This window comes from Cyprinodon variegatus, unplaced genomic scaffold (genome assembly GCF_000732505.1).
Source record: "Cyprinodon variegatus isolate N-32 unplaced genomic scaffold, C_variegatus-1.0 Scaffold242, whole genome shotgun sequence".
NCBI lineage: Eukaryota > Metazoa > Chordata > Actinopteri > Cyprinodontiformes > Cyprinodontidae > Cyprinodon > Cyprinodon variegatus.
Genome location: NW_015150695.1, coordinates 828931 through 844703, shown reverse-complemented (window position 1 = coordinate 844703; position 15773 = coordinate 828931).

Genomic DNA, 15773 nt, shown 5'->3' with positions numbered 1-15773 from the left:
ATAAATAAAAACCTATCCTATCACCATTTTAATTATACATTTATATTTTTTATTCCATTATAATAGATTCCTGATATCATTTGTTTCAAATGTCTGAATTCGAGGTCTAATCAATCCAACATTATATTGTGTTTAAATGTGAGAATGCAGCTTTTCATCCCCCCACCCCCCCAAACTGCATTCTTCAAACTTGGCCAAGCACAACCTCAGTGCATCTGACATTTAAACGAGTGCTGATGGTTAAAAACATGACAGCCCATTTGCAATAAGGAGATGACATTTTTGCATAAGCCTCCTGCTAGGCTTTTCTCCGACTCAACCTTTGATCACTGAAGGCTGGACGGTCTTGGAAGTGGACCAATAACTTCCAAATGAAACATAGAATTCCCTTTTTGCAAAGCCGAGCCTCCCTCTGAAAGGAGGTAGAATCTTTAAAAGCAGTCCTGCCTTCCAAGTAGGCTTTATTCTCTTATTAGAAAGATCTCTGTAGGCTAAAACTTTGCACAATGGGTACAGTATGACCAAAGTTGTGTCAATATGTAGAGAAAAAAACTTTGTGGTTCTGAATAAGTTATACAAATTTTAGTGCAACAACAAAGTGGTTTCTTTGGCCTGGAGCTCAGCAACCACACACTTAACAATTAGCCCTGTCAACAGAAATATACCTTCTTTGAGACATAAATCATGCTTTGTCTCTGTGGATGTTACTGAAATCTCTTCTCCAAGTCTGTAAAAAACAAAAATATGAAGCCAAACAAAACAAAGTTCAAGCTACCCGACACCTCATGCTAACTAAATGTAGTTTCAGGTCACGTCATTTACTGTCCAAACACCCGTACTTTGCTACCACCCATCTAGCTTACACTGAAATGCCGACCACAGCCGACTGGTTGCCTTTTATGACGGAATTCAACCGAGGAACTACTCTGTGATGCTCAAAGTAGCTTTGAATGTTATGTTTTTCCAGGATTACAAATGCGCTTACTGTACATAGAGTTTCTGCAAAGTCAGACAGTGTTTCACTTTAACAACAAGCAAAGTAAAAGAGTGGAGAAGGAAAAACAAATCTTTGTTCCCTTGTATGTCTTAAATCATCATGAATGCTGAAAAAAGATATACTGGTATATATATATATATATATATATATATATATATATATATATATATATATATATATATATACGGAGATATACAATTATACAATATGCTCACACCAATTAAACAGTCATGTTTTTGGACTGCGAGAGGAACCTGGAGTGCCCAGACAGAACCTATGCATGGACAGGGAGAACATGCATGCAAATTCCATGCATGGAATTAAACCTGAAACCTTTCTGCTGAGAGAAAGTGCTACAAACCGTGCAGCTTTATACAGTATGTGTGTGTGTGTGTGTATGTATATATATATATATATATATATATATATATATATATATATACAGCATTATTACATATTTCTGGCATATTAGATGGCAGACAAATCATACATGTATCTTCTTCAACGTTATGTTACATTTCAATGAACTGTATTTTATTCTAAGGGGATTTTATAAGACAGCAATAGAGGCTCATACATATTTGTTAAACAATATGAAAAGTAAAATATGCTATATTTGTATTGTTCCACTGAATCAGTACTATTTAGAATCAGCAGTACAATCCAGTGCAACTAGAGCTGCAAATATTGTTCATCTCTGGGAAGTTCAATTTTCAATATTTCTCAAAAACAAATTTGGAACCTGTTCTTTTGCCCTTGTTTCAACTTTTAAATAAGTATGACAGCATGTGATATTTTAAGCATCAGAAGTATTTAGAAGTCAGAGTTTCACAGAGAGAGTTTTTTTTTTTCTTCTATTTATTCTTCAGTAATATGAGCAGTTATTTTATTACTCTGCTGGAAATATTGCAGAAAGGAAAATAACATAAATCTACACAAAGAAAGACAAAAAGCTTGTCTCTTTCACAAACACCCACACGCCGGTCCTGGTCCCAGCATCAACAGATGCCAGGTGACACAGCTCATTAACTTCTCCTTTCTACAATTCTTTTGGCCCCTCATTGTCTTGAGATATGAGATGAGCCTTTGTTGAGAGTTTTGTCCCCTTTTCTCTCGGCCAGGCAGGGCCCATAATTAGTGCTTTGCGCAGGGCGTACTTTCTCACAGGGCTACGACACAATTAATCAGCACTTTCCCACCAATAGGCAGAGGCTGCTTGATTCTATCAAGGCCACATTTCTAGGTTGTGACGCCTTTTAGCCGGTAATGGTAAAACTGGCACAGCACACAACAGAGTTGCTTTTTTAAAATAAAATTATGAAACCATAAAATTGTTGATTAATTGAAGCATCAAGCTCACCTAAAGCGGCCATTGTCAGATATCTAAATGTTACTTAAGTAGAGACATAATTCCAAATTTTTTAGCCTTGTTACATAAAACGAAAACAGTGAGATCCTGAAAAAAATTACATCAGCATGTTGCAACCAAACAGAGGGGCTCCACCTCATGCTCTTGCAATCTCCACACTTTTTTTTTTTTTTACGTCATGCATCGTTCTTGTACTCAGAACAACTCCGGCTTTTATCAGCTTCTGTCTTAATTTTACATAAGGAGAAGCTGGAAACAATAAGATTGTAATCGAGAGGTTTTTCATTTTCGAATAAGTCGTTTTCAAAAGGTTTCCCTTGAAAACAAAACACTGTTTCCCCCTTTCTTATTTACAATATTGCTTAAAACACCTAAAAAATGATCTTTCAATAAATAATAAAGTTAAATAAAATAAAATAAAAATAGATATAATTTATAATCAGGTTTCGCTTTAATATTGTTTGATTTTTGATCTTCTTTCATTTGTTTGAAGCCTTTTACCAGCTTAAAGTATCATATTTTGGTTTAAAGAATCTATTAGCAGAATCAGATTGAATTGTGGCAAAATAATATAGCATACAGTCAATGGACAGGCAACTGTGACTGTAAGAAAAAAAAAAAAAAAAACTGAGATTCTAATTTATTGAAGAGCATGGACAAAACTATGGAAAAATTATGAACAATAATATATGAACAATATGGCCAACATGCAATTGGCATTATTGCATGGTGGCCATAGCTGAAGGTGGGAGATTAATTGACCATAACAGTACATAGAAAACCCAGAAGTTATATCTAATAAAGATATAACAGAAAATTACTCTAAATGTATAAAGAACACCAGGAGAAGGCAAACAATGAAAGATTTGGGAAAACATTAAGGAAAAACAATCTTATGAAAGCAGCAACCAAAAAACTAAGCGACATACTGAAATACACACAAAGGAAAATCAAAAACAAGGAATCTCAGGATTGTGAGATGCATCAACAGTACTTGGTGCTTTCTAAACAATAAAATTAGGCACACAAAAATAAATGTCACTTTACAATTCCAAAATGTGTTTCTTTGAGATGTTCAAAGCTTATTAACTTCTTGATTTTTGTGATTGACTCAAGCTGGTAAATTTCTTGCCACCATTAACAGGAATGTTTTAATAACCAACGCTGTTATTAACTGAGTAGTCCAGATACTCGTTTAAGCCTGAATAAAGAGCAACTTACTGCACTTAACATAAGTAAAACTTTCTTGATCTAAATGGGTTATAAAAAACAACATCTCTATTATGTTATTTCAAGTGCAGTATGTATAATTATTTTATTTTAGGGACCAAATTACTAATTTCCTTACCAGATGATTTTACTTATCTACTTATATGAAGGGTAAGTAACCTTACGCTGAACAAACTTGCAGTTGTGAAGTTTAGATAAGTTTTGCGGTGCATAAATTCCAAGACAAATTTTTTTCCTAATTGCATAAAAGGATCAAGAAAAAAGAGCAAGCCGTTACTGTAATTAACATGAATAGAAAATGGATAGATCATCAAATATCAAAATCAACAGAAAAGTGAGAGATTAATTAAAAAGAATCTAATATAATCCTTGGAATCAACACAGTTCAAGCATGACTACAATCGAGCTATTGGCATGGAAAACCAAATTCCCTTCAGAGGAAATATTTTTGGTCAGAAGAGACAAAGATTGATTTATTTGGTTACAGTGGCAATGAATTTGTGGAATAAATTTAAGGTTTACAAACTTAAAAAAATCTATTCTAAGCATGATAAAGGGAGCATCATGCTCAGGGACTGATCCATTGCCAGTGGACATTGGGTTTTGTACAAAGGGGTAGTAGTGGATATAGTATTTCCATAATACATCAAAATCAAACCAAAATGCCCTAAGATGTTTAAATTTCTTAGAACCCCCCCAAAATAAAACCAAGACCTGATTAACATTTGATGAAAAGCTTTAAATAAACATTTTAAAAGGACCATCAAAATGTAACAACTGCTCATGTATTTTAGGAAGTCTTTGAAGAGTTTCTGTCAATACACAAGTTTAAGGTCCAGTACAGTTTACCAATGAGGAACAGTCCAACCATTGAACCATTTCCGTATGGAGTGTCTGTTATGTCATAAGGGCCACAGCTGGGAATAAATTGACCTATAAAGAGAATTTTCACATTGCCAAATTTTACAGCACAAGTTTTCTCCTCAGTCTGCAGGCTATGAACTCAGACATTGATAAATGTGGCTTGCAATTAAGCCAAACTGATCTGCTTTGATCACAGTAATGACCTACAAGATAATCAAACATTGAGTTTATAAATAGCCTCTGCGAGTACAATAATCAGTCTCTGCAAACAAATGGAACGAATAGTCCCAGCTTGCTAGATGCCAGACCTCACATTGCATGAATTATTGGATTATTAATTGTTGTGGTCTCCAGATGTCTTTGGGTTTCTTCTTTTTTTAAAGATATATCAAAATTTATGGTATTTGTTGTAATGACAGCAGGCCTTCTGATGACTTTATCCAGAATTTTATCTGCCAAATGACTGGAAAGTAAATTAGAGTCTATGTTTTTCATTGAAATTAAATTCCTTCCAAAAAAATTTTGTCTTCTGGATTTCACCCATCACCCATAGGGAGAAGCGAAAGAGCATTCTTTGATATAAGGGTCCTTACTCAGGAACCTAGAGTGGTTTCTGTCGGATTTAAACTAAATACTTGAAGCCTTCTCAGAACCCATGCACTGCTCCTCTAAGAAGGTCGTTTGATTTTATAATATGGCTCGTACTTTACTGAAAATACTTTTTTAATTTCTACACTATGCATCAATCCATTTTCCTTCACGCTTATCACAAGGGGTCACGAGGGGTTCTGGTGCCTATCTCCAGCTGTCTAAGGGCAAGAGGCAGGGTACACCCTGGACAGGTTGACAGTCCATCGCAGATTTCAACACTAAACATAGGCAAATTTCCTCTTTGTGCAGTTTGAACTTGAAGACAGAATAATCAGGTAAATAATTAATAGTGGATAAACAAAGGAGAAGGAAGGAAGAAGAGCAGGGAACAAAAGAAGATAGCAAAAAGAAAACAGTTGGGACCTTTCACCTGGGGTCGAAAAACACGTCCTCTGCTGCTAATCTGACATATGTTTTCATGAGCCAAGACAAGCAACCCTGCCATGGTGGCCGCTCTCCAAAACTAATGATGTCAAGTGATTCCCTCAAACAAAATCCCATTTAAAACAGAATGAAAGAGGCAGAGAGGGTGGGTGGTGAGGGGGGCTCTGGGGGTCCAGTGAAGGGGATTGAGCTGAGAAGAAGGAACAGCTTCACTCTAGAAAGAAGACTGAGATGACCCCCGCTGACTGTCGATCTAAAGGACCCCACCAGCTACTGTCTATGCCAAATCTTACCCCTCGCCACCATAATATCACTGGACAGAGAGAAAAGGGCTCACTTTGTATTTACGCTATCTTTATTGCTCGAATATTGCTTTTAATTGCTGTCCTGGATTCCCTGCTGGGGTATAGGATGAGCCTGAGACAATTACTCAAAGTAATGGAGCATAATGATGTCTCTGAACGGCCCCTGAAGCCCAGGTCAGGGGTTAGACAATGTGAACATTCAGCTACTTAGCTTCCTTTGCAACTTTGTGACAAAATTTGTTTGCCCAACACCAATTAAGATGCCTCTCTGTGCACTCTGGTTAATGGGTTTGACGGGGGGTGGGGGGTCCAATGAGTTGACATGTCCTTGAGCACGAACAAGCTGGCCTGTGTCCTCGCTTCCATAATTGGTGTCCCTTGCAACGTGCCGCTTCCCAGGGCTGTCCTTTGTGTCCCAATGGCAGTCCTAAATGAGGGGAGTCAGGGCTTTAATGGAACTCCTGTTAGTTTTAAACAAACACAGGGCGACCCCCTACTGTTCAGCATGTTGCATAGAACAGCTGGGAGTCTACAGGGCTCTCACTTGGGAGCCTACATCCCTGTTAGGGCCCAAGGGCCCATTGCCCACTAACAATTATGCCTGTGATTATGCCCTCCCTGAAGCACATCAAAAATTAAATGTTTACTTTGCTACCAGCGATGTTGTTGTTTCACTTTTTGGAGTGAGGAAGAGTCATGGCACCAGACAGGCGAGGGTGTGCAATATCAAAATAGACAGGTTTGTTATTGACTGCTAGAATCATGCAAATATTTAATATCTTATAAGGAAGAGGGACATTTGAAACCATAAGTGTGAGGGGAAAACCAAGGTTTTCTTCTTTACTTTCAATTCCAACAGATTATTATTTATTCACTTGTAGAGAAAAAACTTTCCCTCTTAAACCTTGCTAATTGCTATTTATTGCAATACAAAACAATAAAATAAATCAATATAGGATAATCATTAGGTCGATATCAATCACAATAGTTTTTAACACCAATATGGATTGGACAGATTTCTAAGTCATTTCAATGAGTACCCTAAACTAAATAAACAACTAGTGGAAGAAAATGGATGCCAATGGAAATAATTTCATTTAGCACTAAATATACCATCACATGATTTCATTTAGAATTTTTTCATGCATTAAACTAAATATTCAAATAAAGCATTGATACATTAAATGTGCAGTAAATTAATTAAATGTTCCAGTAGATAATTAACTATACCTTTAGAATTATTATACTGAATAAATAATGTCCTTTTTCTAAATGAAATCAATTTAAGAAATGTTGTTATATTATATTAGATTTATTTATTTCATGGCCCCCATGCCAAAATGTAACCAAAAACTTATTTTAAACTCTCAACTTGCCCAGTCCAACCCAGAAGGTGGGATTATGGTGGCTCTGGCAAGTCAAGACAGCATCTTCCAAGTGTGCTATGACTCTGAGGTAAATGCTTTTGTAGCCATAGAAAATGAAAAAAAAATAAATAAATAAATAAAATAAAAAATACTCCAAGTAGACAGGCAAAAAGTCTAAAGTCATTGATTCCATCATATAAAAAATATATATAGTAGTTCTACACTATTAACTATGGATTCAATCAGACACTAAATAACTTGCATTTGGCTCTTGATTAGCAACAACTATACAGAAGTGTACAAATAAAAACAATATAGAAAGATACTAGTCTAATCTTTCAGTCCTTGGAAAAGTTTTTACAAAAACATTTGTGTTTAGTGGAGAACATCTAAATCATGGCTCATTCCAAAAGAAACGCAAATGTGCATTCATCCAGAGGCAGCATTTTAATATTAGTCTTGGGAGAGTAAAAACATTACAGGCTGAAAAATGTTGTATTCTTAAGTATAATTGTTGGACTGGCCTAAATAGTTGATTTATTGAAGAATTTAAAAATAATAGCAGGAATTATGCAAAGGTTTCAAGGAAAATTTTAAGTAACAACTAAGTCCATCCACAAATATACATCCTTATCACCAATGATAAAAATCTAATTCCTTTGAATTCTAAATTCTTCTTTTATCGTTCTAATTGTTTGATTATAAAAAAAAAAAAGAAAAAAAAAAAAAAAAAAAAAAAAAAAAAAAACTAAAAATATGTAATATGCTAATTGGAACTACAAAACCAGTATATAAGCTCCTTGTTTTTTTGGGAAAGGAACATTGCAACCTTTCATCTAAATTTCATTGAGAAACCAAAGAGGATTTGTCAATGAGGCTCTTGAGTGCAGTGTTGATGTTGTGTGGCTAATGTGTTTGCCCTGGCTGTGATAGAGGGGATTACTTCCATTGTTGTGGTCTGTTGGGACCGCAGACTACTGGACTTTGAAAGCATACTTGCTAACTTACTCAGAGGCAAATCAAAGCCTGTGAAAAAATGGTTCCCTCAGCACCTAGTTGACTGGTTGACCTCTGTGTCAGAAAAGGTACAAATGCAAACACTTCAACAAACACAAAGTCCTGCATCTCCTGTTTCATGAAACTCTGGATGGCCTTCCATTGATCCCAAAGGAACTTAACCATCCTACCTGTCTAACACCATCACTAAGCCCAACTTCTAAGTCTTTACCTTAGACTCTATTGGATCACAATACTGGACACAGTGAACAGATTTAAATATGACAAGTGAAAAGATATAGACACTCCAGAGTTAGTGCCTCTTAAAACAAAGCTAATATTTGTTGAATGACTCAGGGTCAAGGTGGCAACTGACACACACCAAATCAATCTCAGAGTAATTGATTTTATGTTGACTGGTTTGCCAACAATTAATATACTTGCTTTGAATATGCTGAAGATGATTGAAAAGCACTGACAATGTTTGCTGTTAATCTTATTGTACTTGTATTAATTAAAACAGAATCAAAACAGGTTGATAAATAGGTTGATGAAAAGGACAAATGTTTTGCATAAACAACATAAATATCAACTTAAACAGTGTGTCAAAATATACTCATAGGCCACTTTATGAGTTGAAACTGTTCAATTGTTTGTAATATATATATATATATATATATATATATATATATATATATATATATATATATATATATATATATATATTCCTAGAACTGCAATTTTCTGGACCGAGACGTCTGATGTATTTCCAGGGATCTGCTGTAACCACTTCTCAAGTTTGGGGGTCACTTCCTCCAGTTCCTCAATGACGACAGGTATCACTGATGCCTTGACCTTCCAGGTTTTCTCCAGCTCTTCTCTGAGCCCCTGGTATTTCTCTAGATTCTCACGTTGCTTTTTCCTTATGTTACAGTCACTTGGTATTGCTATATCAACCACAATGGCTTACCTCTGCTTTTGTCTACAATCATAATGTCTTGGTTTGCCATCAACATTCGGTCCGTCTGTATCTGGAAGTCCCACAGGATCTTGGCTCGGTCATTCTTTACCATCTTTGGAGGTGTTTCCCCACTGTGACCTTGGGGTTTCCAGCCCATACTCTGCACAAATGTTTCTGTAAACTATTCCAGCCACTTGGTTATGGCGCTCCATGCAAGCTTTCCCTGCTAGCATCTTACACCCTGCAGTTAGAGCTGGATTGTCTATAGGGCCTCTCTGCATAGTCTGCATCTGGGGTCTTTTCCGGTGTAGTAGATCTGGGCCTCAATTGCTCTGGTGCTGCTGTTTCATGTTAAGTTCTAGTTCTGGAAATGCAGAGTAGATTTACGTAAGCCAGAAGGCCTAAGAGGTCGGGGCAGTTGATACATTCACAAAGTTTTTGCTATGTATTCTGGAGCAAAACTATTCAGTTTATCGACTAACTGAAGTATTTAAGACAATGAGCCAGTGTAACAATTTCAGTTACACTGAGGTAAAGTGCTCTTCCTTCCTTGTTTTAGTGAGGATGTGGGCAGTAATATTCTGAAACAGCTGCAGCTTTCCAATCAACTTTTTAGGTAGACTTGTGAAGAAACTATTGCTTTAATCAATCATATTAAAGATTAATGCATACAACTGTTATTTTAGGTCCTGCTGAAACATTATTCATTTAATCCAAAAGATGTTCTTTAGATGATAGAAAGGTGACTTTGTTACTGTCCTTATCTGTCTTTAGAGGTTTCAGGTCTGAGTCAATTACTACACCCAGATTTCAAGCCGTATTTGTGGTTTCTAGCAATCTAGTTGTTCATTTACTGTCTGAAAAGCTGTACTAAAAGACATTTCATTTTGTATACACCCTGTGTAAACAAGATCAGAATACAAGTTTTCTAAGTCTGACTTACCAGTAAGTTTAACTCTAATTGAAGCTGTGTTCTAACTGTTAGTCTAAAGACTGTTAATTGAGTTTTGTCTTGATTCAGCTAAAGAAAATTTTGGCACAGCCATGTATTGATTTCTTCTATGCATTTACCCAGTGATTGATGTGTTTATAGCCACCTTATAACATCATAAGGCAGTGATACCCAACCGAGAGGTACTCCTACCTCTAGTGGTGTGCGAGTGCATTGCAAGGGGTACATGAAAATATTTTATTTCTTAGGTAGTAAAAAAAAATATGGATGGGATCTGTTTTGCTTTCTCAGGACCCAATTGAAAGAAAAAAGTCCCTGTCCTTCAAGTAGGATTGAAACCACTGACCCAACTTCCTTGGTTCTCTAAAAAAATTGAGTATTAAAGGTGTCAAATGCTACACTAAGGTCTAATAATATCAGCTGGATGTCACAGAGCTAATGTCAATCAACTTTATATGACTTAGTGGCTGATGTTAACACAAGCGTTACAACTGTAGATAATGTTTACATCAGTCAGTGTGTAATCATTGTCAACATGCTGATGAAGGTTCTCAGTCATCCAGGTCATAGTCATTCCGTAGAAATTCAAAAAATATCCACTGGACTTGGTTTTCAAGATTTGAAGACGTTTCGCCACCTCTCCAGGAAGCTTTCTCAATTCAAATGTCTGGATCAGCAGTGAGTTGAGTCTTATATATAAATCTTACATTGTCAAACATGTTCTCACAATTTATGAGTTAATCTATGGTACACTTCACTCTAATGGTCACCAGGGGAAGAAATGTGATACTTTAAAGACATTTAGATATTATTCAGAGTTTGAATAAAGATGGATAATAGGATTTTTTATGTATTCATGCGAAAAGTCATCATGTAGAGTTATGGTTTACGCATGCAAGCATCTGTCACACAGCAATTTTTAATGCTTATGATGAAGTTGATCTATGATGAGTTTATATGAGAATGAAATTAAATGTCTGAAAGGAACCATACTGCATTGCAGTTTCAATCCCCTACCTCACCATCTGTGTTTCCCGTGTCTCCAAAATCAACATACACATTGGTCATTTTGTGTGAGGGAATGCACATTTTCCCGCATTTTCCATTATAGATCTTAACTTTTACATGGAAACTGACCTCCACTGGTTTCAGACCATGATTTTTGTGTGCAGAACCTTTAGAAATGAGAACCCAGCTCTTAATCGTATATAGAGTGAAATTGTAGATTTCCATTATGTATGTCTATAGCAATTGTGTGATATTATTTTAAATATGGAGCAATTGATTTAGGATAAAATGCAATTGACAATTTTTCTGCTATTTCTAATCTTCTCCCAGGCAGGAATACATTTCACGGGTGCTCCAGACTTGACAATGGAGTCCTGCACAATTAATCAGCTGTTATCAAAGCCTGGTTTGTCACTAAATGAATACAACTGCTGTTGCTTAGAAGTTATTGTCAATTTTATTAGATTACTTCATAATATATTATGGAGCTCTGCAATTATAAAATAATTTTTTTTAGTCACCAGTGACAGACTGACTGGTCACTACACCTGCAGCTGGCATGTCCGTATATAGGGAACACTGGTTTAATTTGTTGTGTGTCATCTAAATAAAGAACAGTCAGTGAGCTCTATGTGAGATCAAACTACTATTTAAATAACATCTACGGTAGAACAGAAAATTGATAGCAAGCTCAGAAACAGGTTCAGCAACAGTGAGACATGCATTCTGTTAATTTCAGCGCTGCCAAGGCTTTGTTGTTACACAAACTGTGGATCTGATGAGTTTGGTTCGGCCTGAATTAGAGTTTTGCTGTTAACAATTTTATGTTTATGTGTTGTATGAGAGACATGAAGCGCGTGATGAAGGAATGACATACGTGGTCTGGAGATGTAGAGTACACGTATGCGTGTGTATTAAAAGGAGATTTATCAGATTGTTGTGTTGTGTTGGCTGATGGTGAACTTATGCATCTTGCCTCCGTCAGTACTTTTCAAGACTTTGTCTTGTTTTTGCTGGACAGATTTTTATACTTATTAATTTTATTTTTTTAAAGTTTAGTTTTACCTTTGTAACAGTGTCATGATCTTGGCACTGATGCCTGGTCTGATTACTCATTTCACACACCTGCTTAGCTCCGCCCAGTTGTCATTACCTGCTCATCTGATCCACCTGCATTAGTCTTTATTTAACCAGCCTTGGGACCGGTCATCATTACCAGATTATTTTCGAGCCGTTCAAGAGAATTATACCAGCGTTTCTGTATTCTGATTACCAGATCCTGACCTGTTCTGCCTCGCAATCTCTAAACCTGCCTGTCCCTGTCTGATCTGCCTGACCTGTCTTTTGAATCCTGCCAGATCTCTGTCTGTCTGTGTACCATACCAAATGTCAGCTGAATCCGTACTGGATTGTACCTCGGCACTTCACCGGATCTCTGACCTCCTGGCTCTGACAACCGAGCATGTCACCAACATTGGTTTTGGCTTCACCCTCTGGATTATCCTTCCTACATTCGTCTGCGTGGTTCTGATCTCCTGTCTGTCCTCTGATCAAGATACATCAGCATCTGGAACCCTCTGTATGGCAGCCGCCATGCCCCGTTCGCAGCCGGCCGACTGGAACCATTCTCACCCTCAGGATGGAACAATGACACCAGGTTAGCCACTGACACGTACATTATCATCCACTTCCAGACAGACGTGGTCACTAACCTGCTGTCTCCTCCGAAAGGGGTTCTTGCCTTAGATGCCGCTCACTTCGGCTCAGTTTTCAATAAACGTTTTGAGAAATCTGTTTATCCACTTTCAATGCTTGATCCTTCTGAGCTTTACAAACAGTGCAACCAAATGTTGACAGGTCATTTACAGCTCTTGTCATATATTCTCCACAGCTTGGCTTTTTACTGGTCCTTTATTGTTGCTGCTGCTCTCCCAGTAAGCAGTACCTTAATCTCCAAATTGAAAGTGTCTCTGCTTTTTCTTCAATGCCATTTCTGTGAATGGACACCTTCTGTCAAGCACTGGATGTTGTAAATTTATATGGGATTATCAGGGGGGTAATTATGCAAACTTGGATTTCTCATGAACATGTGCTCATTTATGCACAGGGTGAATGCATAGTTTACGAGGATCATTTATGAAGCTATCTGAAGTTAAAAATGTTTGTTGAATCTGATATGGAGCACTCATAGGAGCCCATGGCAGGAGAAAAAGTAAAATAAAGTTATGGAAAGAATTGAAAAAAATGTAGCATGATGCCCAATATTCTTGTTTCTGATACTTTGTTGCATATATTGCATAACTGATCGAAGCAGTTCCTTAGGAAAATAGTGGGTGGTCTAAACGAACATGTGGAAGACTTATCAAGTATCGCTAGTGTAGATAGTGTACATCGTAGACCAGAGATCTTTAATCCTGGCCCTCATGTCCAGCAAGGTTTAGGTGTTCTCCTACCAACACACAGTTGACTTAAATAGATGGGTTATTAACAGGCTGACTAGAAGAAATGCTAAATAATTTCATCCAGGTGCAATTAAGCAGATACACATCTGAAAAAAAAAGTTGGACTAAAGGCCCTGAGGACCAGGGTTGGAAATCTCTATCTCTGATCTCAGAATATTGTATTAGATTGTGTAGATAAGTAGTTGTAATGTAAGCTATGTACTACAACAGTGTTCACTTTTGTTGTCACCATTGCCTGAATTGTTTGTTTCCACCCAGATAGAGATAACTCTGAGTTCTTTTCTATTCATTGGGTCAAACAATAGTTTTTAGCATGCAAAGAAAAATCTATCATCTATGAGTAAGTATCATCGTTCAGTCAACAATGAGCACCAAGGATAAGTTAGGAGTTTTTTTGTCTTGAAAAGGTGAGGCTAAAAAATATTCAGAGCTGCTCAATAAAATAATTAGATGGATTTTGTTTTTCAGGAAAACAGATAAAAATGAAAATATTGAATAAAAATCAATAAGTTAAAAAATTTGGTTATCTTTGTTATTTTTCTAAGTTCACAATTCAATCAAAAGTGTATTACTATTTTACCAAAACAATTCAACAGGTAACACTGTCTCACCCATAAACAACCCATTATCTTTTTTATACATTTCATTTCCAGCACTAAATTCTTCTGAATTCTTTAGCAATAATACAACAAAGCCTCCACACCCACTCACACTCATATGTGACCTCTGTGACACCCCTGCCTGTGTGTTTACTGTAAACTGAACCTGTCCTAAGTGTACCCCACAAAGGACCCTGCTGCCTTTGTTTTTGAGCACACTCTCGGGAGACTCTGTCAGGACAAACCAAGATATGAGGGGCTAGGGTTACCTCCTAATGAAACGTATCAACACCAGCGATCGCAGCAACACACTCTGCCAACAGCACTTTGCCACGGCTGGACGAAGTCTGAGAAAGACTTGTATTGAGAGAGAGTCTGCTGCTTTCATCAGCACTAAATGGTTCAAGAGAAAACTGTATTGTCATGCTGAATTGTGTAAATAGGCAAGGTATTAAACATTCTAAGAAGTACGACAGGTTTCAGAGTGAAAGGCGGTTAAAATCACTTTACATGGAAGTCTTCTAATAAGTCTTCTAATAAATCCTTTTTTTAGTTTGCAATTTAAAACACTTCTAACAATATTTCTATTTAATTCAGAAGTGTTTGCAGCAAAAACAGGGATTTAAAATGTATACATCAGTACTAACAATATGAAGGTATATCAGAGTTTTATTTATACTGGTGTTTCACCCCAGATAGAGGTAACTTGATTGCACTCCTTCATTCACCTCCCACATCAATAATTTAAACCGTTCTGCCTATTTTCACCTATGAAACATTCATCATCTAAGTCTCTCTCATTTGTCGCTCTCTGCTTCTGTTCTGGTCCATAGCCTTGTTTACGCCGGCATCTACGGCACCTCTCTTTGTTTTTGGTCTTCATAAGGAATCTCTTCACAAACTCTACTTGGTCCAGAATTAGCGGCTCATTCAATTATCAAAATCCGCTCTTTTCACCACATCATCTCAGCTCTAAAGGAGCTTAATTGGTTCTCTGTCCGCTTCAGAATCCAGTTCAAGATCCTTTCTGTTTGCTTTCTAGGTCATCCATAATCTTGTCCCCCCATACCTCTCAGATCTCCTTCAGACTGCTATCCCCTCCCATACCCTTAGATTTTCCTCGTCCATCCTCCTTATTGAGCCTCCTGCCCACCTCATCACAATGGGGAGCAGCTTTCTCCCGCTCTGCTCCCAGACTCTGGACTTCACTTCCTCCTGATATTGTCACTCTACCTCTGTTTAAATTAGGGCCCAAAAAAGTCATCTGTACAAGACTGCATTCCTCGACCGTCTGCCTCCACTTTTTTTAATATAGTGTATATCGTGCTATTGTGGGCATTTTTTAGTCTTGATTGATCTCACTGTGATCTTGGAATGAAATCTAGACTACTCTACATTAAAATTGTTCATTTGAAGTCTGCCAAAGAAATTCAGGATGTGTGTGTGATACCCTCAGCATCTAAAAGAAAGGTTTACTTTTTTATATTTGCAAAATCCCAGGTAATTTTGTTCTCTTCCTTAAGATTTTGACAAAGTTATAAATACTTGTTTTTCTCATTTGTTACTGGGTTTTTGCTGCAAAAAAATAGAGTGTCTAACTTCCATTTATGGATGCCCCACTTTAACAA